General features: G+C 40.6%; 2 long non-coding RNA genes across 2 annotated transcripts in view; one reads left to right on the plus strand and one right to left on the minus strand.

Moving 5' to 3' along the window:
* LOC145511091 (uncharacterized) overlaps positions 1–22,909 on the plus strand; it is a 277,792-nt gene that overhangs the window by 50,865 nt on the left and 204,018 nt on the right. The window lies entirely within an intron of this gene.
* LOC145511094 (uncharacterized) lies at positions 10,728–22,686 on the minus strand. The gene is made up of 2 exons (XR_014057496.1): positions 20,942–22,686; positions 10,728–13,000 (listed from the first exon to the last, which is right to left on the minus strand). It is a non-coding gene; the product is annotated as an uncharacterized LOC145511094 (long non-coding RNA).

Here is a 22,909-nt window from a genome sequence, read left to right on the forward strand (position 1 = left end):
TTAGCGAGCCGTTTGCAGTAGCTCTTGTTGGTCCTTTCATTGCCTTCTTGGAGCATTTCTTGCACTGACCCCACAGTGAAGAAATAAACACATATTTATCTCATTGAAAGGTTTATGTAACCAACTCAAATAATTACAAATTGGTGTGTGGGGGGGTGACAAAGAGCACAGAGATAATTAAAATTCTCAGGTGATCTTTAGGTCTCATATGTATTTTGGCTTATTTCTTTTCCAAACGTTTGCCAAGTTACAAAGGTAAAACAAAAAGGATTGAATGAATAACACTGTGACCTTTCTCCCTACACATCGATAAGGAAGATAGTGAGCAGTGAAGCAGAAACAGTAGTCAGCAGAAGGGGGAAAGGGGCTCAAGGTCATCAGCTTGAACATTAGGTTTAGTATAATCATGAGTTGACTGCTTTTGGATAATCTCTTTCCAAATTAGATGAAGGCAATGGGTCCAGTTTTTATTTCTGAAAAAGCTGAACACCCCTCTCACTCCCCATAACGCGCATAATGCGCATAATGCAAGCCCTTCCAAAACGGCTTGATTACCTGACGCTGAGTTGTTCCATTAGTACAGAGGCTTCCATTGCTTGGGCATGAAGGCGGATGAGAGCATGTGGGCTGGTGCTTAGTTATCAAGTGCAGCTGTGCCTTGAGGCGCACCCTGAGCAAAGAAGATCACAACAGACCTTCTCCCCTACACTGACTCCTACTTAGGAGCCACCAGGCCAAACAAACAGGGAAAAGATAGACAAAATGGTTGCTAGTAAATGTACTAACCACTTCTGCACAAAAATCAGTGTCAAAATCTGGGTTAGTGAAAATCAGAGGTGAGGCTTTTGAGAGAACAAAGGGAATAATAGAGAATAGAGGTGATTTTGTTGATTTTTTTTTCCTTCACATTTCTTTCAACTTGTTTGTAAGGGCTGAATTTTTGTAATGGATTTTTGTAATATGACTGTTGTGACGTATGTGTATGTGTGTGGGGCTTTGGCTGATGATCTGTGCGTGCGTGGTACTTGACAGTGTGTATGCTTGTTGTTGTGTGTGAGAATGGTGGTTAGTGTGTATATGTGGGAAGAGTGGTTGTTGTGTGCATGTTTGATGGGAAGTATGGGTTTAGCCGTTGTCCAGCCAGCCACTGAATTAATATTTGGCCATTTGAACGAGTAAAACTTTGCATCCTTAGTTTATGGGGAAATCAATGCTGAGATGCTGGCTCTTGGCTTTATTGCTCACCAGTGCCTGTGCCAGTGAGATTCGACAGCAAGTCCTGAGGAAGTCCTCAGCCACCTTCAAAAGCCGCCCTTGAACTCTGTTGCAGAGTCTTCCACCCTTTCCACCAACTGAAGATCTTTCCTGTCTGCTTTAGGAGACAGTGAATGAACAAGAGTGGAATGAGAGGGAGAGGAGAGAGGGTTAGGGAGAGACAGAGAACAAGAGAGAGACCTCTTCTACTGTTGACCTCTGTGTGGCTCTAACAGCCCTAGAACAATCTTGGCTTTTTCCCTGTGGGGATTCTCCTTGACCATGGGAGTAGTCTGGGTTCCAGGACTAACAGAATATCTCTAGAGGCACCCCTTGGATTATTTGCAACTTCCACAAATTAGCCTCGGACTGACTGACATGGTGCTGGGTGGCATCAAAAACTTGCAAAGAACAACCTTTTAATGAATCTTATTTTTGGCAAAGTTAATCTTTTTAACCATCGACTAAAAAGCCCTGCAACAACTCAAAACCCATAATTCATACTAAAGCACAATATCCCCCTTTGGACATATAAAAATATTCCTTCCTTAGATTGTATTTTTATACAAGTAAGTGCAAAGGGGAGGATAGCCCCACTTTTTGTTATCTGGTATGTATGCAAGGTGACTCTGCTTCAGTAATTGCAATAGCCAGAGAAGAATTATTGCTTCTTTGATTCTGTAGTTGTGTTTTGTCCTCTGAGCTGTATCCCAAAAAAATCAATGTCAACTGGCTTTAGAGGAAATGTTTTTAATGGACCTGCTGCTGCCAAGTCTCCCTGGGATGCTTAATCACTGTCTCTGCACCAGTGGTAGAAACACTGTGACTCCAGGAGCCTTGTTCCGAGCAGACCATTTCAGGGGCTCAAATGCTTACAGAGGTCAGACAGGTATTATAAACAGGTGGAGCAACTAGGTATACAACGCCAGGGAATATGAGGGGCTGTGTGAGACTGGGGAGTATATCTCAGAGATGGCAGGCAGTCGCCACCCGCTCCATGCAGTTGTCACCCTGAGGGACGTGGGCCCCCTTGTGTCGTGGGGATGTCTCTTGCAGTTTCTCTCCATATCTGAAAGAGACTCAATTGGGGTCACACACAGTTAGACCTGTGAACGGGTCACCCTGAGGAAAAGGATTAGAGAATCCTCTGATATTAAAACCTCTCATGGAGGACCAAATTAGTTTCCTAAGCTACCATAACAAAACGCCAAAAATTGGGTAGCTTAACCGGCGGAAGTTAATTTTCTTTTTGCAGTCCTGAGGACTGGAAGTTCAAGATCAAGGGGTCTGGAATTTGGTTTCTTTTGAGGCCTCTTTTCTTAACTTGCACATGGCTGCCATGACTCACCGTATCCTGATATTATCTTTTTCTCTGTGCTCAAGCATTCTTGGAGCTCAAACTTCCATCGGTGTGTCCCCAGATTTCCTCTTCTTATAAGGACACCAGTCAGGTTGGATTAGGACCCATCCTAGTGATCTTCTTTTAACTTGATTAACTCTTTAAAGGCCCCGTCTTCCAAACGCCGTCGGCCTCGATGGTGCTGGGGGTTAGGACTCCAATATAGAAATGTGGAGGGGACACAGTTTGCCCACAACAAAGCAGCACCCAGCAGTCTGGGTTCTGCAGAGGCAGGCAGCCTGGGCATCTGCATCCCATTTTCCATGTTCAGACCAGCAGACAAGTACGTATTATAAACAAGGAGCGAATGACGATAGCATCATATGCAGTGACTTAATTAATGGTTTAAGCTTATCCCTAGACAAGAATTCCCAAAGAAACTTGTGATTAGTACAGATTATAAAGGCTTGCTAGAGAGAGCTTGGATCTACTTGACTCCTCGCAGCAGAATCAACTTTTTCATGATTGTGAGCTTTATTCCATTCTGGAGATTGCATTGTCCTTAAATAGTTAGTAATTGGTACTTCAGTGCCTTCCGGCATTTGTTACCAAGAGCAGCTCTGATTCTCTAAAACAAAGCATCTGGGGTAAGAAATGGTGGTTTATGCTGTCTGCGTGTTGCCACAGTCTTAGCAGTCAATAAATGCTTAGCCTTCCAGATAAAGACTCCCACACTGATGATGAGAACAGTTGCACAGACTGATTTTTTCCAGTAAGTAAAGATGAGTTTACCTCTTGTGGGGAAAAAAAAAAAAAGAGTATAAATTGAATATCCTAAAAATGTGCTTGAAACTCTTCACTTAAAAAAGAAGTGCATGTGCTTCTTGTTGGATGGGATGAAAAGCAACAATATTGGCTTGGTAATTTAAGAATTTGGAACTGAATATTCTCACATCATGTTTCTATAAGTTCACTTTGCTACTGGATGAGTCAAAATGCTATGTAGGTACCGAAGCATTTTTGCAGTCATATGCTTTTGTGTTGCGTGCACGATCAGTCATGTCTGACTCTTTGTGACCCCATGAACTGTCCAGGCAAGAATACTGGAGCAGGTTGCCATTTCCCTCCCCAGGGGATCTTCCTGACCCAGGGATCGAACTCACATCTCTTGCACCTCCTACACTGGCAGGTGGATTCTTTACCATTGTGTGACCTGGGTTGAACATCAAAATACAGTATCATATCTGGAGTCCTAGAAATTAGTCTTTTGGAAAAGTCAAAGGTAACAGACACTTGACCTAAGCTGTCATTAGTTTTTCCACTTAAAAATTTAAAATTGGGTCTCAGAGGCTTTAGTTCATCCTTATTGGATGTGAGGGGATAGAAAAATAGGGTTTTCAGGGGTGACATATTTGGGTCATGTGCATCCCAAGGCAGAGAAAGCCTGCCTGCAAAGAAGCAGACAAACCAAGAGACGTGGAATGAGGACATTTCACCTTTCAGGGCAATGGCGAATGTAACCACAGCTCCTAACTCCTTAATTTTTGTTTCCTTCCCCAGTGTCGATGAGGTAGTATTTTCTGCCTGATCAGGTAATATTTTCTGGAGTCCCAGATAAAGAAAAATAGTAATTAATTGTGAAAATCAGCATCTAATTCTGAACAACCATCCCTAATCTTTTAGTTTCTTTCTTTCTATGACTTTGCCTGTGTAGTCAGTTGTAGTTTTTTCCTGTCAGTTTATACTCTCTCCAAGTTTTGAAGAAGTAAATACGATCATTTTACCTCCTGGTTTCTATTACTTATAGTCAGATTTTTTTTTTTATAGTTTGAAAGTTTAATTTCTGAAATATGTGAGTCAGTATGCTAATTTTAATGATATAGTATTAATATTTGGGCTTCCCTGATAGCTCAGTTGGTAAAGAATCCACCTGCAATGCAGGAGACCCTGGTTCGATTTCTGGGTCAGGAAGATTCACTGGAGAAGGGACAGGCTACCAACTCCAGTGTTCTGGCCTGGAGAATTCATGGACAGTCCATGGAGTCGCAAAGAGTTGGACAAGACTGAGCGACTTTCAGTTTCTTTTCATTAATATTTAACACACTGATGGCCCATATTAGAGTCTGAATAAATAGCTGTGGGCTGATTCATTTTGACTTCTTTTCTATGTCCTTCATATGGTGCAGAGCTTCTAGGTGGGTACTGACTTGCTCTGTGCTATGATATGACTATGTTAGAATTGGTGCAACAAATCTATCAACTGCCTGGATGCAGATACTGTCAATATATTAAATATTTCAAGCTTTTTAACTTCTTTCTTACCTGCTGTGGAGGACTGCCAAGTAATCCAGTCCAGAGAAATTTATAACTAGATGAGGATTCATTTTCTTGGGTAAGATGTGAGATGGTGTGCTGTTTAATTAATGGCATAATTTGGATCTTTTGTGTTTCTCTAGAATCACCGATATATAATAAGTTGGAAAATCAGGACCAGGCCTAAAGTATACTGGGTGTCGCCGTCAAGTGTAAAGCCCGTGGATTTTAACACCATAAAGGAAGTCTGATTCACTTGTTCTTTGGAAGAAAACATCATCTGATCACTGTGACTTGATAGTTTTGCCTTCAGCCCTAGAGGGCTTTAGTGGTAGTTCAGATGGTAAAGAATCTACTTGTAATGCAGGAGACCCATGTTCGATCCGTGGGTTGGAAAGATCCCCTGGAGAAGAGAATGGCAACCCACTCCAGTATTCTTGCCTGGAGAATTCAATGGGCAGAGGAGCCTGGTGGGCTACAGTTCATAGGGTCACACACACAGAGTTGGACATGGCTGAGTGGCTAACACTTTCACTTTCAGCTCTAGAAGCTGCTGCAAGGTAGTTAGTGGTGCATCCTTCAAGCAGTCCCTGCATGCACTAAGTCGTTTTAGTCATGTCCGACTCTTTGTGACCCTGTGGACTATAGCCTGCCAGGCTTCTCTGTCCATGGGATTTTCCAGGCGAGAATACTGGAGTGGGTTGCCATTTCCTCCTCCAGGAGATCTTCCCGACCCAGGGATCAAACTGGCATCTCTTAGTTCTCCTGCTTTGGCAGACAGGTTCTTTACCACTAGTGCCACCTGGGAAACCCTAACAGTTAAGTCCTTGCATGGCTACCACTTATACTTTAGTCAAGAATCTGCTGCTACTGCTACTGCTGCTGCTAAGTCGCTTCAGTCGTGTCCGACTCTGTGCGACCCCATAGACGGCAGCTCACCAGGCTCCGCCGTCCCTAGGATTCTCCAGGCAAGAATACTGGAGTGGGTTGCCATTTCCTTCTCCAGTGCATGAAAGGGAAAAGTGAAAGTGAAATCACTCAGTCGTGTCCGACTCTTAGCGACCCCATGGACTGTAGCCTACCAGGCTCCTCTGTCCATGGTATTTTCCAGGCAAGAGTACTGGAGTGGGGTGCCATTGTCTTCTCCGGTCAAGAGTCTAGCCTTCTTAATTCATAGCTTTCTTAATGCCTTTGCTTTTCCTTTTCACAAAAGGAAATGTAACCTTGTTATTTATATAATTAAAAGTGTGCATACGCCAATGTGAATATAATTAACTCTCATACTACCAAAGCATGAAAGTGAAAGTGTTAGTCGCTCACTTGTGTCCGATTCTTTGTGACCCAATGGACTGTAGCCCACCAGGCTCTCTGTCCATGGAATTCTCCAGGCAAGAACACTGGAGTGGGTTGCCATTCCCTTGTCCAGGGGATCTTCCCAACACAGGGATCGAACCCAGGTCTGCTGCATTGTGGACAGATTCTTTATCAGCTGAGCCACCAGGGAAGCCCCTAACACTACCAAACTGTACACTTAAAAATGGCTAAGGTGGTAAATTTTATGCTATACTTACCACAATTAAAAATGAAAAAAAAAAAAGTGGTTTGTGATCTTATTTATGGTTTTCCTGAGGCCATAGGCAAGTGCCTGTGTAGACCAAAATGGTCCCTTTTGGTTTTAAATTTATAGTAAATGTTTTCTTGAATTAATGCTATCCAGCCATTTCCCTTGAATGGTACTCATTCTCAGACATTTCTTAATACCCCTGCCTTCCTCCTGTTGGCTTTCCTTCCAGAAACATTTACTGAACATTTATGTATCTGGGAGCAAAGGGCTGAGACACAGGGTTTGTTCTCTGCCCTCAAGAAGCTGCAGACTGGTTGGGATGACTGACAAACAAAGGCAGAAATTCCAAGACAAATATGTGTACGTGGTGTTTAGGAATCCTAGGAGGGGCATCCACCTATGTCTGCAGTGCGGTGGAGGGTGGACATGCAAGACCTACAGAGGAGGCGGAATCTGAACCGAGTAAGGAAGAGCGAGCAGAAGTAGCTAGAAGAAATGAAAGAGAGAGCAGGGCACTGTGGACAGAGAACAGCATCTAAGAAGGTGAGGAGCATGCAGGCACATGATGTGCTGCAGAGAACCTCATACTGTTGGTGACCTGTGCTTGTGTGAGAAGGGATTGAGAGGAAATCAGAGAAGTGGGACCATGGCAAGAAATGAGGGCGGAGAAGTAGTGTCAGATCCTTGTGTACCATGCCCAAGAAATTACGCTTTCCTTAAAAGTCTGGGGTAGAACTAGAGAAGGAATTTAGATAGGAAATGACGTCAGATTTGTGGTTTAAAAAAATCACTTTGACAGAGTTGTGGAAAAATTAAAATGCTCTTTGAATGATACACTGAAGATCTGTATATTTCAATATATGAAATTCCTCAAAATTATTTAATTTCTTAACAAGAGGTATGGTCAAGTGTTTAGAGGTGAAGTATCTGATGTCTATAAGCCACTGTGAAATATGATGGATTGATTGAAGTCTAGATGGTTTAATGTGCGATAAAGCAAATATAGCCCAGATAGAGTAGGATCTGGTTTTATAAATATTCACTTTTTTAAAGAAGACACAATTTTTTGAAGAAGACACAATTTTCAGAATAAAATATAGGAGGAGGATGTTGCTCTTAAGTTACTTCATTCAGTGTAGAGAAGTTATAATATACTTTACTATGTAAAATAATGCAGTATAATTCAAGTTACCAAGACCGCATCCAATAACCCAAAGCCCCATCACATACACTACTTCTACAATATCAATATGCAGCATTTCTACACTGTGATCATATGAATAAGTTAATGGATATTTTACTTTAGTCTGTTTCTTTGGTGTATGCACGAGCCATATATCTCCCCACCCCATGCCAATAGCTAGTACAGTGACAGGCAAATAACCAGAAAAATAATGCATTGCTCTAGACAGCAAGAAATAACATTGTAAAATATTGTTTACCCCAGGATATGTTATTCCTCTTGGAAACTAGTGTAATTGACTTTGGGTGCTGTGTGTGAAATGAGAATAAAGTATTTTTGAAACACACACACACACACACACACACAAAGAACTTCTGATTCATTGTGTGACAAGGGCAATGATTGCTCCCATAAGCAAGGTTGAACATCTGGGGAAAAGAGTAGATTTTGAGTAAGGGGACATGGGCAGAGAGGATTATTTTAGGTTTGGCAATACTGAATCTGAGGTGTCACTGATAGCAGGGCATAATGGTTTTGGAACTCAGAGGAAGGTTCTGTGCTGGAAGGGCAGAGTTTCTGAAATAGGGCCAGAGGCCACATAGATGAGGTCCTGGGTAGAGTGTAAGAAAAAATGACCAGGACTAGAATTCTGAGAAACATCTGAAGGGACAGAGAAGCTGAATATTCCTAGGAGACTTGGAAGGCATATATAGATAGGTAGGAGCAAAATGCAGGAGCAAAAGAGCTTGTGGGAAGGGAGGAGGGGAAAGAGAGGGAAAAGGGGAGAAGGGGTCGTTTGGGGGGATAGAAGGGGAGAGAGAGCACGCTAATACAGAGGTCTTAGAGGAAAGAGTGAATCAGAAGGGAGGAAAACACCATGTCAAGTGTTTCCCCAAGGTCAAGGCTAAGGAGGAAACTACTAATACTAGGTATGGTGGTTCTGAGGGCTTCCGGGTGGCTCAGTGGTGAAGAACCCGCCTCCCAATGCAGGAGATGCAAGAGATGCAGGTTCGACCCCTGGGTCGGGAAGATTCCCCTGGAGGAGGACACGGCAAGCCACGGCAGTGTTCTTGCCTGGAGAATCCCGTGGAGAGGAGAGCCTCTCAGGCTGCTGTCCGTACAGTCACACAGAGTTGGACACGACTGAAGTGACTTAGCACGCATGCACACATGGTGATTCTAAGTGATTAGAAACCATGGCGAGAGCAGTTCCAATGAAGAAGTAGATTCAGAGGCTGGATGTAATACAAGAAGGAGTGAAGGAGCAGATAGGAGGCTAGCATTTGCACAGAGCCAGTGAAGATGGTTCTTTAAATAAACCTGACTAGGAAACACAGAGGTAATTTACAAAAAGGTAACACCAAAACTCATTATACTTAAGGGGGGGAATCCTTGGAAATTGATTAAACACACAGAAGAGGAATTGGTAATAATTGAGGCCAGTTGCTTGAATGGCTGGGAGGGGAAGGGACCCTGAGGCCAGATGGAGAGTCTAGACCAGGATATGGGTAGAGGGACCTCCCTGTCCTTCCCCTGAGATGAGGGAAAGAGGTGATGGTGAGTGTGGATAAGCTCCTTTTCTGGATGGGGGATGAAGGCAAGCAGGAAGTGAAGAAGCTCTCGTTACTGGTGTCTCATTTGCTCTGTGAAGAATATGAGGCCACCAGGTGAAACTGATGGGGAGAGAGATGGGTCAGTGTCTACGAAGATGGTTTGGAATAATTTTACGGAATTGTGAGCAGGAGCAGAATGGAGACAGGGAAAGAAATGTCAGGCCACCAGAAGGTGAGGTTGGCAACTTTTCTCCAGGGACTGTTACTCCTTAGATGTAAAGGACATTAGCTATTTCTAGTTTCTGAACTATTCATCAGCCCCCAGCTGCCTTCTGCTCTTGATTTAAGCCTCATCAGACTATATCTGAAGATGGTACTGTTTCTTTTCTAAAGGGCTAAACAACTTCTACCTGTACAACTTAGAAACAAATAACAAAAAGTGAGATAAAATGTGTTTTCTCCCCAAACCTAATGTAAAGTATAGCTCTTTTTAATAAAGTTGGTGTCATAATGATATTGACCTACATACCAACCTGACCATGAAAGCTGGACATGGCTTAGTATTAGATTGTATAGCTTGCCTCCTTGGGAAGGTAGCATATTCTGCTTCTGCAAGCCTGAATGTTCTTTTATGGCAAGACAGAAAGTGTGAAGTCTTATCACTATTCCCTAGATCCTACCTTTTCAGGTGGTAGGCAATGCCTCATAGCTTTAAATCAAGGTCTCACGATTCACATTTTCATTTTCCATGGACCAACTGGCATCCCAGTGTTCTTCTTTCTGGAAAAATCACCTCCAGTCCTAGTCTCTGCTTTCTCAAACATGATTGCAGGGTGGGAATCAGCTCAGAGGTGGGGTTGTCCTCTGGTGTGTGGCTTCCTGTGTGAGTCCTAGAGGCTTCATTTTGACCCCTTGCTTCTCGTGTGGTTTTCACCTCAACCTCAATTTCAGCTGCAAATCCTTCCCAGGAAATGAGGAACTTCCAAGTATGTTTGGTGGCCATCTCTCTGACTGCTTCTGGTGGCATTCTTAAGTATCACTGCTGTGTCTCTCCTGAGTCACTGCTCTCCAGGGACCAAGCTCTTTGGAGCCTCCACTAAGTCTGGTTTCCCACGGAGTAAGATTAGTAAATGTTTCAGAAATGGTTTGTGAAATATTGAATCAATTCTGTATCAGAACTCAAAATAATTTCATACTCATTTCACCTTGAAGATATAATGCCATTTAGATCCTCTGTTGCAGTCACTCATTTGACGAGTTCAAGTTCCCTGCCTTCTGCTTACTCAGAGGTGCTTCCCAGGGTCCCAGTCAACACGTATTTATTGAGAACCTACTTCAGCTCATCATTGGTGATAAAGAGGTGGATAAATCATAGTACCTGTCATCAGAGGCACTCGAAGTTTAGTAAGAGACAGGCTAATAGTTAATATATAGCAGCAATTCTCTGAATGTAGTATAGAGAATAGTCAGTTGAAAGCCTAGAAAAAATGCAGACTCCTAGGCCCATCCTTGGGGAGATATTTTCTATAGAAATGCCAAAGAATCTACATTTTAAATAAGCGTATTGGTGTGAGAGGTCTGGGGAATGATGGAGGTGAGTCTGATGCAGAGAGCATGAGAATCACATTTGGAAAAAATGCTGCAAGACGACAGTACAAGGATTACAATAAAGGTGTTTATTTGGGATACTGTGAGAGCCAAGGAGGAGCTCATTGACTCTGCCGAGGGAAGTTGAGGGTAGAGAGGCTGAGGAAAGGAGATGTTATTGGATCACTACTCTCTCTCCTCCCAGAAGAAATGTGAGATCTGTGAATCAGATCAATCTTCTTGTCCTTGGTCCTTCATCTCTAAAACTTCTACTAAAGGATTTTCTACTTGATTTATGTGTGTACACTTGTCTCTTACATATGTTTTTATGTTTCCTTTTAGCTAAATAAGTTGCACTATCTGCAACTTCATGGGTTTCGTGGGTCTCTTCCCATTTCTAGACATATTGTAATTTAAGTACCAGTTTCCTCTAAAACTGAGTTTCCCGTTCTCAGCTCCTTATTTCTGAATTTCACTTAGTGCATATGCGTTTTGCCTTTAGCAAAAAGCTCTTTTCCTAAACACCAAACTGAAAGTATCAGGCTTACCTCACCCAGACATTGAACATATTGTTTTATGTTGTCATTTTAAAAGGAAGGTGTGGGCTACTGTTTTGTGAAAATCATCACAGGATAACTTAGCATCATTATACTTGTGTTTATGGAGTTGCACTTTGATGTGGAAAAACTGAGAAATGTATCACATGCAAATCTTTATGCAGTTGGTCTTAAAACAAGTCATCACTGAGAAATGGGAAACAATGTAAAGCTGCAGTATATTTTCCTTTTTTTATATCCAGATATTATTTCCCTCATATGGAAACGTTGAAATCTAGAAACAAATGTTGTGTTTTGTTGGCAGGGAGAAGGGATGTGGAAAAGTTGTGCCATCCATTTTTTGAAAGACGTTCCTATGGACCAAACTGCGTTTCCCCAGATTCATATGTTGAAGCCCTAACTCCCAGTGTGACTGACTCCATTTGGAGAAAGGGCTTTTAGGAAGTGATTAAGGTTAAATGATGTCATGGGGTGAGGGGGGCAGTCCTAATATGCTAAAATTGGTGGCTTTATAAGAGGAGGAAAAGAAAAAGATTCTCTCTGTGCATACGCGCTGAGGATAGGCCGAGTGAACACACAGTGAGAAGGCTGCCATCTGCAAGCCAAGGAACAGCCTCTCACTAGAACCCAGCATTGCTGACACCCCATTTCAAATTTCTAGCTTCCAGAACCACGAGAAAATAAGCTTCCGTTGTTTGAACCACCTAGTCTATGGTATTTTGTTATGGCTGCCCGAGTTGCCTAATACACGCTTGGCAGCATAAAAGTCTGAGGTTCTGGTTCCAAGTTCTGAATCTGCTACCCTTAGTTCTTGTGGCTCTGGAAGTTTCATAAGACCTCACCTACCTCTTTGCAGAATAAGGAGTAAAACTGACTCTTAAGGTATGATTCAGTTTTGAAATCTTTGAGTCTAATTACATGAAACGAACTGCTTTGTTGAAGAGTGTGTAACACTGAGTGTGAAGCAACTTGCAAGGCCTTTTTGCCCAAGTCTCATTTAGTGGAAAAGGAAACTCAGGCCCCAGTTGATTAAGTGACATGTCGTTCTCAATGTCCCAGTGATACCCCTGGCAGTGCCTGGAAATGTAGTCTCTTCTTTGTTCCTCTTCCTTTTACCCTCCTGAGTGAGTCCTCAGCTATTACATTGAAATAGGGTTTTCTTTCCTGGACTTGTTTCATTAGGAAAATGTTAATAAGCTGGAAAACACTAAGCTTTTCAGAAAAAAGTTTTCTTAAATTATTTTATGGTGATTTATGATGAAAATGCTCTGTCTTTTCAAGTTATCTATTATTGCATTTAAGTATTTCTCTCTAAATGTTTATTAAGTAAAGCCGATATGCATATGTGGTGATGTTTTATTTAAAATTTGTTTTTTCAAAATAACACATGGTATGTGTGCAATTATACAGGTGCGTTTATGATGAAAAGTAACAAGTTTCTCAACCGAATCCGACTATTCTCCACAAAGGCAAACTTATGCTGTTACTTTTTAGATTTCTAGATTTCTCTTGAAGACTAGCTTGATGATGTTAGAAAAGGTGTTTATTTCTGTACTCTTCCATAAATCAATAAGCCACATTCATAGACTTCCTTTCATACTGTTCATGCTCTTCATGGGGAAGCTGAAACTCCAACACTTTGGCCACCAGCTGCGAAGAACTGACTCATTGGAAAAGACCCTGATGCTGGGAAAGATTGAAGGGGGCAGGAGAAGGGGACGACAGAGGATGAGATGGTTGGATGGTATCACCGACTCTATGGACATGAGTTTGAGCAAGCTCCATGAGTTGGTGATGGACAGGGAGGCCTGGTGTGCTGCAGTCCATGGGGTTGCAAAGAGTCAGACACGACTGAGCTACTGAACTGAACTGATAGACTTCCTATTAAGAAACTTGAGGTAGTAACTCACTCACATTCCTCTCCCATGCCCATCTCCTTTGTTAAAATTTGATATTAATATTATTTTTAGTTTTTTTAAACCTTTGTAATTTTTAAATATCATAGAACATTGGCAGGATATTTTGATTCCTTGCTTTGTAAAACGAGCAGATGTAAGTAGTTGGACACCTACTTTTTTTCTTACTTTTCATTTCGTATTTCTGCATCCTCATATCAGCTACTCTTCAGCTTTTACATGGTCAAGGTTAACATTTGCATTCCATTCTGCAGCCACAAATATGTCATCTCTGCTTATCCAGACCTTGAGTCTACTGTTGAAAACCAATAAAACAATATTTTAAAGAATGTTTTGGGACCCTCGATATTCTGTACAAATGGATTTTCTGCAAAAGTGGAAATTGGAAATTGGCCTCCTAGGCAATTTTGGACTAGAAATTACATTTATATGAATTATGATGGGAGATACATATTCCATTATACTCTACTGTGCTTTTAAAATTACTTAGCATAAATATAATACCAGAAAGGATGTCGTGAATGTCATTTAAATAAGTTGTTAAACTGTGTTAATTTTTATAAAATTTGAATTTCTGCTTGAGTTCAAAAGGTCTAATCAGACACTGCATTAAATTGCACTCCTTTAGAAGTCTTGATAGTGACTCTTTAATAACAGGTTTCATCAGTGAATTCAGTAAAATTCTATCTTTAATGTGTTTCTATCATGTGACGCTTAAAATTACTCTGTGTAACTAAGTCAGAACCTCACTGTGAATCATCCTTAGGGTCACACCAAGAAGATTTCATTATTGTTAAAAGTGAAATTATGGTAGTTGGTTTGAGATGAAAGGAATGTCTTAACCTTAATAATCTCCTATGTACTGATTTCTGCTGTGTCCAGTGAAGCTTGTAGGAAGTTTTGATGGGCTTTGGGTCAAGTATGTCTATATTTTTAATTATATTAACAACTGTAATACGTTGCCTCTATTTTGTGGTCATATTCCCAGAATGGTTGCTAGAGAGTTATTTGAACAGCAGGGATTACAAGTCTCTATGCCTTTTTGATGAAAGTGTGTTCTCGAGCTTCCTTGCCTATTTAGCATTTTGTATCTTGCAGACATAAATCCCAGAGCTAAGCCTAGCTCGAAGAGCTCTGTATATTTTCATTTCCCCAAGGGTAGTTACGTCATTTCTGAAGTAAGAGGATCAATATGGAATAGAGTTCTCTAAGTAAGGGCTAAACCAGTACCAAATATAGCCCTGATGGAGCATTTCGTGGCTTCCTGTTTGGGAAGTTCATCAAAGTTATAAAGCTGACTAATACCAGGATTTGAGTCCTACAGAAGCCTAGATGGTCACCAAGTATCCATGGCAGTCTTTGTACTGGTAGTTGTGCCTGGAGATTTCTTTCTTTCTTTTTTTTTTTTTTACAATAGATCATGATGGAATGCCCTTTTATGACCTTTAACTTCTGATTAAATTGTGTATCTCACTATGACAAAATTTATTATGAACTAATATCAATATATTTCCATACTTCCTCCTAGGTTATGAACTAATAGGGAGTATTCATTATTCTTTATCTTATTTATATCTTCCAGAGTGTACTAGAGGGTGCTTCTCATACATAAGACAATTTGGCAACAGCTAGTTTTCTGCCTGGCAGTGTGCTAATCAATTTCTATGCATTTTTTCCCTTTAATTTAAATAACAACCCCATGAGGGAGGCACTTTTCAGTTCTGTTTCATGGATGAGTAACTTAAGGGAAAGAGAAATTGTCACTTGACTAGAGGTGAACAGCTAGTTAAATATGAAAGACAAAATTAGTCTGTGACTGAACTCTTCCAAAATGTCTGTTTGTTTCTTTCTTATAATACCTTTTTCTGGTTTTGGTATTAGAGTAATGCTGACTGTATAGAATGAGTTAGAAATTATTCCCTCTTCTATCTTCTGGAAGAAATTATGGAGAATTATCATAATTTCTTCCTTAAAGGAACCACCACAGTTCACCTCTAGTCAAGTGACTTAATTTCTCTTTCCAGGAAATTAAAAGACACTTACTCCTTGGAAGAAAAATTACAACAAACCTAGACAGCTTATTAAAAAGCAGAGACATTACTTTGCCAACAAAGGTCTGTATAGTCAAAGCTATGGTTTTTCCAGTAGTCATGTATGGATGTAAGAGTTGGACTAGCACCAAAGAATTGATGCTTTTGAACTGTGGTGTTGGAGAAGACTCTTGAGAGTCCCTTGGACTGCAAGGAGATCCAACCAGTCCATACTAGAGGAAATCAGTCCTGGGTGTTCATTGATAGGACTGATGTTGAAGCTGAAACTCCAATACTTTGGCCACCTGATGCTAAGAACTGACACATTAGAAAAGACCCTGATGCTGGGAAAGATTGAAGGCAGGAGAAGGGAACAACAGAGGATGAGATGGATGGCATCACCGACTCCACAGACAAGAATTTGAGCAAACTGCAGGATTTGGTGATGGACAGGGAAGCCTGGCATGCTGTGGTCCATGGGGTCACAGAGTAGGACATGACTGAGTGACTGAACTGAACTGAGTGGTAGAATCATCTGGGCCTGTGCTTTCTGTTTTGAAAGGTTAGTAATTTTTTTATTTCTTTAACAGATGTAGGCCTGTTTAAGTTATCTATCTCTTCTTGAGTTTTGACAAGTTGTATCTTTTAAGAAATTTGTTTCATCTTTCAAGAAATTGGTTTGTTATCAAATTTGTGGTTATAGAGTTATTAATACTATTCCTTTATTATACTTTTAATGTATATAGAATAGCAATGTTCCCTATTTAATTTCTGATATTGGGAGTTTGTGTTTTCTCTTCATTTTTAAAAGTTAACCTGGCCAGAGGCTTATCAAAGGACCAACTTTGAGTTTTGTTGACTGTTTCTCTTAATTTCTGTTCTTTCTTTTCCCCTAAATATATGCCTTCAATTCTATGAATTTCTATTTAAGAACTGCTTTCACTGCATCCCATAAAGTTGTATTTTCATTTTAATTTAGTTTAAAACATTTTGGAATTCCTCTGAAGACTTCTTTTATCCATATGTTATTTAGAATCTCAGCCTCTCTCTATTTATTAAATTGGGGGTTTTCCAGTTATCTCCCTTTCACTGATTTCCTGTTTAATTCCATTGTGATCTGGAAGTATGCAACGTATGATGCATTCTATTCTTTTAAATTTTAAGGTGTGTTTTATGGTCCACAATGTGGTCTGTCATGGGAAATCTTGAAAAAAATGTGGATCCTGCTATTGTTGGATGAAGTAGTTTATAGATGTCAATATAACCAGTTGATTCATAGTGTGGTTGAGTTCAACCTTGTTATGGATGATTTTTGGTTGCTGGATTCTTCCATTTCTGATAGAGGGGTGTTGTTGCGATAATAATGCAATTCATCTGTTTCTCCTTGAAGATCTACCAGTTTTCGTCTCATGCATTTTGATGCTCTATTGTTAGACACATACACATTATTAAAGATTGTTTTGTATTCTAACAGTTTTAACACCTTATCGTTATGTATTGCTCCTCTTTATTTATGATAAATTTCCTGTTTTGAAGTCTTCTAGTCTGAATTATTATTGCTACTCCTGTTCTATTTTGATTAGTGTTCAGTTCAATTCAGTTCAGTCACTCAGTCGTGTCCAACTATTTGCGACCGATGGACTGCAGCACGCCAGGCCTCCCTGTCCATCACCAACTCCCAGAGTTTACTCAAACTCATGTCCATCGAGTCGGTGATGCCATCTAACCATGTCATCCTCTGTCGTCCCCTTCTCCCACCTTCAGTCTTTCCCAGCATCAGGGTCTGCATCAGTCCTTCCAATGAATATTCAGGACTGATTTCCTTTAGGATGGACTGGTTGGATCTCCTTGCAGTCCAAGGGACTCTCAAGAGTTTTCTCCAACACCACAGTTCAAAAGCATCAATTCTTTGGTGCTCAGCTTTCTTTATAGTCCAAATCTCACATCCATACACGACTACTGGAAAAACCATAGCTTTGACTAGACAGACTTTGTTGGCAAAATAATGTCTCTGCTTTTTAATTTGCTGTCTAAGTTTGTTGTAGCTTTTCTTCCAAGGAGCAAGCATCTTTTAATTTCATGGCTGTTGTCACCATATGCAGTGATTTTGGAGTTCAAGAAAATAGTCTGTCACTGTTTCCATTGTTTCCCCATCTATTTGCCATGGAGTGATGGGACCAGATACCATGATCTTAGTTTTTTGAATGTGCAGTTTTACTCAGTTTAACAGCTTTTTCACTATCCTCTTTCACTTTCACCAAGAGACTCTTTAATTCCTCTTTGCTTTCTGTCATAAATGTGCATACCTGTCATCTGCGTATCTGAGGTTATTGATATTTCTCCCAGGAATTTTGATTCCAGCTTGTGCTTCATCCAGTCCAGCATTTCACATGATGTACTTTGCATATAAGTTAAATAAGCAGGGTGACGATATACAGCCTTGACGTACTCCTTTCCCAATTTGGAACCAGTCCCTTGTTCCATGTCCGGTTCTAACTGTTTCTTCTTGACCTGCATACAGATTTCTCAGGTGGCAGGTCAGGCGGTCTGGTATTCCCATCTCTTTCAGAATTTTCCACAGTTTGTTGTGATCCACACAGTCAAAGGCTTTGGCGTAATCAATGAAGCAGAAATAGATGTTTTTCTGCTACTCTCTTGCTTTTGCTTTAGTTTTAATCTGTATGTGTGTTTGTATTTAAACTGGCTATGTTTGGGAAAGCATATAGTTGTGTCTTAGTTTGTGATCCATTCTGACAATCTCTGTCTTTTAAGTGACATGTTTAGACTATTGATATTTAAAGTAATTATTCATATGGTTGGATTAATATTTACCATATTTCTTACTGTGTTCCATCTGTTGCTCTTGTTCTTCACTCCTATTTTTGTCCTCCACACTTTTTTTGCCTTTTATTGCTTTAATTGAACATGTTACACAATTCCATCTTCTTGCCTTTCTTAGTATATTAACTACACTTCTTTTTCTTTGTCAGTAGTTGCCCTAGAGTTTGCAATATGCATTTATAATCCAAGTCCACTGTCAAATAACATTTCAGAGGTTGTATGAGTACCTTACAATAGCAAAACATTCCTAATTCCTCCATCTTGTCCCTTGTATCACTGCTGTCATTCATTTCACTAATGCATAAACATATGCAAGCACATGCATATATATGTATACATTAGCATATGTAATAGAATACCTTGCTGCTAGCATTTGGGACAAACTGTTTTCTGTTAGATCAATTAAGAACAAGAAAAGTAAAAGCTTTTATTTTACTTCCACTTATTCCTTCTTCAATATGCTCTTCTATTCTTTATGTAGATTCAAGTTTCTGACTTATCTTATTTTTCTTCTCTCTAAAAAAACCTCTTTTAATAGGTTACTGGAAAAAAATTTTTTCAGTTTTTGTCTGAAAAATTTTTTATTTCTCCTTCATTTTTGAAGAATACTTTTACAGGAAGCAGAATTCTTTTGGTAGACTTTTTCTCTAAACACTTTATTTATTTATTTAATTTATTTATTTTAACTGGAGGCTACTTAGTTTACAGTATTGTAGTGATTTTGCCATACATTGACATGAATCAGCCATGGGTGGACATGTGTTCCCCATCCTGAAACCCCTCCCACCTCCCTCCCCATCCCATCCCTCTGGGTCATCCCAGTGCACCAGCCCTGAGCACCCTGTCTCATGCATCGAACCTGGACTGGCAATCCGCTTCACATATGATGATATACATGTTTCAACGCTATTCTCTCAAACCATCCCACTCTCGCCTTCTCCCACATAGTCCAACAGTCTGTTCTTTACATCTGTTTCTCTTTTGCTGTCTCGCATATAGGGTCATCATTGCCATCTTTCTAAATTCCATATATATGTGTTAGTATACCGTATTGGTTTTTTCTTTCTGGCTTACTTCACTCTGTATAATAGGCTCCAGTTTCATCCACTTCGTAAGAACTGATTCGAATGTATTCTGTTTAATGGCTGAGTAATATTCCATTGTGTATATGTACCACAGCTTCCTTATCCATTCGTCTGCTGATGGACATCTAGGTTGCTTCCATGTTCTGGCTATTATAAACAGTGCTGCAATGAACATTGGGGTACACGTGTCTCTTTCAATTCTGGTTTCCTTGGTGTGTATGCCCAGCAGTGGGATTGCTGGGTCGTATGACAGTTCTATTTCCAATTTTGTAAGGAATCTCCACAGTGTTCTCCATAGTGGCTGTACTAGTTTGCATTCCCACCAACAGTGTAAGAGGGTTCCCTTTTCTCCTCACCCTCTCCAGCATTTATTGTTTGTAGATTTTTGGATAGCAGCCATTCTGACTGGCATGAGATGGTACCTCACTGTGGTTTTGATTTGCATTTCTCTGATAATGAGTAATGTTGAACATCTTTACATGTGTTAGTTAGCCATCTGTATGTCTTCTTTGGAGAAATGTCTGTTTAGTTCTTTGGCCCATTTTTTGATTGGGTCATTTATTTTTCTGAAATTGAGCTGCAGGAGTTGCTTGTATATTTTTGAGATTAATTGTTTGTCAGTTGCTTCGTTTGCTATTATTTTCTCCCATTCTGAAGGCTGTCTTTTCACCTTGCTTATAGTTTCCTTTGTTGTGCAAAAGCTTTTAAGTTTAATTAGGTCCCATTTGTTTATTTTTGCTTTTATTTCCATTACACTGGGAGATGGGTCATAGAGGATCCTGCTGTGATTTATGTCGGAGAGTGTTTTGCCTATGTTTTCCTCTAGGAGTTTTATAGTTTCTGGTCTTACGTTTAGATCTTTAATCCATTTTGAGTTTATTTTTGTGTATGGTGTTAGAAAGTGTTCTAGTTTCATTCTTTTACAAGTGGTTGACCAGTTTTCCCAGCACCACTTGTTAAAGAGATTGTCTTTTCTCCATTGTATTTTCTTGCCTCCTTTGTCGAAGATAAGGTGTCCATAGGTGTGTGGATTTATCTTCTCTAAACACTTTAAATATTTCACTCCACTCTTCTTTCTTTGAGGAGAAGTCAGATTAATTCTTATTTTTAATCCTCTGTGAGTAGGGTGTTTTTTCCCTTCTACTTCTTTCAAGGTTTTTTCTTTATCTTTGATGCTTGAATGTGATATGCCTAGATGTAGTTTTTTTGGCATTTGTCTTGCTGGATGTTCTGTAAGCTTCCTGCATCTGTGGGTTGGTATCCAACATTAATTTGGGGAAATTCTTAGTCATTATTGCCTCAAGCATTTCTTCTCTGCCTTTCTCTTTCTTCTCCTTCTGGTATTTCCATTATGTGTATAATACAACTTTTGTAGTTGTCCTACAGTTCTTAGATATTCTATTTTGTGTTTTTTTTCCCCAGTCATTTTTTCTCTTTGTCATTCAGTTTTGGAAGTTCTATTTTCACATCCTCAAGCTCAGTGATTCTTTCCTCAGCTGAGTCCATTCTACTAATGAGCCCATCACAGTTCAGTTCAGTTCAGTCACTCAGTTGTGTCCGACTCTCTGTGACCCCATGGACCACAGCACGCCAAGCCTCCCTGTCCATCACCAGCTCCTGGAGTTTATTCAAACCCATGTCCATTGAGTTAGTGATGCCACCCAACCATCTCATCCTCCATTGTCCCCTTCTCCTCCTGCCTTCAATCTTTCCCAGCACCAGTGTCTTTTCAAATGAATCAGTTCTTTGCATCAGGTGGCCAAAGTGTTGGAGCTTCAGCTTCAGCATCAGTCCTTCCAATGAATATTTAGGACTGTTTTTCTTGAGGATGGGCTGGTTGGATCTCCTTGCAGTCCAAGGGACTCTCAAGAGTCTTCTCCAATACCACAGTTCCAAAGCATCAATTCTTCAGTGCTCAGCTTTCCTTATAGTACAAATCTCACATCCATACATGACTACCGGAAGCACCATCACAAGAATTCTTTATTTCTTTTACAGTGTTTCTGATGATATCTAGCATTTCCTTCTGATTTTTCTTAGAATCAGCATGTGTTCATTTACATTATCTCTGTTCTGGCATGTGTCTCCTTTTCCCATTAAAACCTCTAGCATACTAGTCATAGATTTTAAAATCCCCGGTCTGATAATTCCAACATTTTTGCCATATCTGACTCTCATTCTGATGTTTGTTTCATTTCTTTAAGTTGTATTTTTTGCCTTTTAGTATGTCTTGTAGTTTTTTGTTGAAGGGTGAATATGGTCTGGTGGGTAAAAGGAACTTCAGTGATGTATTGGTGAGGTGAGGGGGGGATGAAACATAGTGTAGTCCCATGGTTCAGGCTCAGTCTTTCGGTGATTCTGTACTCCTGAGCTGAGAACTTCACCTCTTCTTCTCAACCCCTCCCCAGCCCCCCGCCCGCCGCTGGCCTTGACTCCAGCTGGATGGCTAGAGGGGGTTGGAGCTGAGTGTTTCTCTTCCTCCATCAGCATAGTTCTGATGAAACCCCATCAGGTTAAGCGGCGGTAAAACAGTTTCTCCTGAGGGCAAGCCTTGTAGTAAGAACGGTAATGCTCTGATGTATTTCAAGAGGGCTCCTTTTCCTCTCCGTCTGCTGGAATTCACCGATATTCTCTGATTTTCCCTGTGACAACCTGGTAGAGCTCTTGGAAGTAAAACTCACAGAAGTGTGGGTAACCCCTCTATGACTGGGTCCCCGTGAAGTTTTGTTTTTGTTTTTAACTATTGGAGTTTTCCACACTGAACCTCCAGCAATTTGTCAATTGTAGTTCAAGTTTTCCTAACCCAGCACCTGGTTCTCTCCGAGGTTTTGCTCTAGTAAGTTGTAATTCTCTGTGTTTACCTCTCTGTCTCTCTAATTTAGGGGGCAGCAGTTTGTCCCTCATACCTCTGAGGCATCTAGGAAAATGTGTGGATTTTTCAGTTTGTTTAGCTTTTTGCTTAGTAGGATGGGCTTGTGACTTCTAAGCTTCTCACATGCTGGACCAGAAACCAGAAGTCCGCCTGAACGCTGAATAACCACACCCCCACGCGTTCTCAGGAGGTGTCAGCTGAGTTGAGTTCTCTGTGTGTGACATCTTAGTTTGGACTGTGTGGGAAGCGATGTCTGTGTTAAAGGCTAATGTGCTATCACTTTAATAAGGATTTCAGTCACAGGGAACAGGAGGAAGGGGAAAAGGGAAAGAGATAAAGAAGGAGAACCGATATGAAGATATGTTATCAACTGGCCACTGCCTGGTTTTGAGCCTAATTGTCCAATTTCAAGGGGCTCTCGAAGAGGCCATTTAAAGAATTACTTTTCAGAAGAGTCTGTAGGGTAGGGGTGGTAGCAAGTAGTCCTCTGCTGACTGATTCTCATTCATCACAGTGTTCCTCCATAGTCTGACTCATTTCTTCCACACTTTTGGGTTGTACATGTGTTGGCAATTAAAAAAAAAATAAAAAAGGAATCCCATGGTATCTTAGTTTGTGTTCCTCTGAAAGCAAAGCCTGAATAAGGGCTTCGGGTTTATGTGACTTATTTGGACAGTGATCCCAAGAAGCAGGAGTGAGGAAGTTGGGAGCAAGAGGGAAGGTGAGAAAGACAATACAGGAGTGCATCATTGCAGTCCTCGCGGTAAGCAATGGAAGCTCCGTTCTACCAGGAATTCTGAGAAATGTACAGAATG

The sequence above is a fragment of the Giraffa tippelskirchi genome, chromosome 6 (genome assembly GCF_054371585.1).
Source record: "Giraffa tippelskirchi isolate mGirTip1 chromosome 6, T2T-mGirTip1v1.2.pri, whole genome shotgun sequence".
NCBI classification, from domain to species: domain Eukaryota; kingdom Metazoa; phylum Chordata; class Mammalia; order Artiodactyla; family Giraffidae; genus Giraffa; species Giraffa tippelskirchi.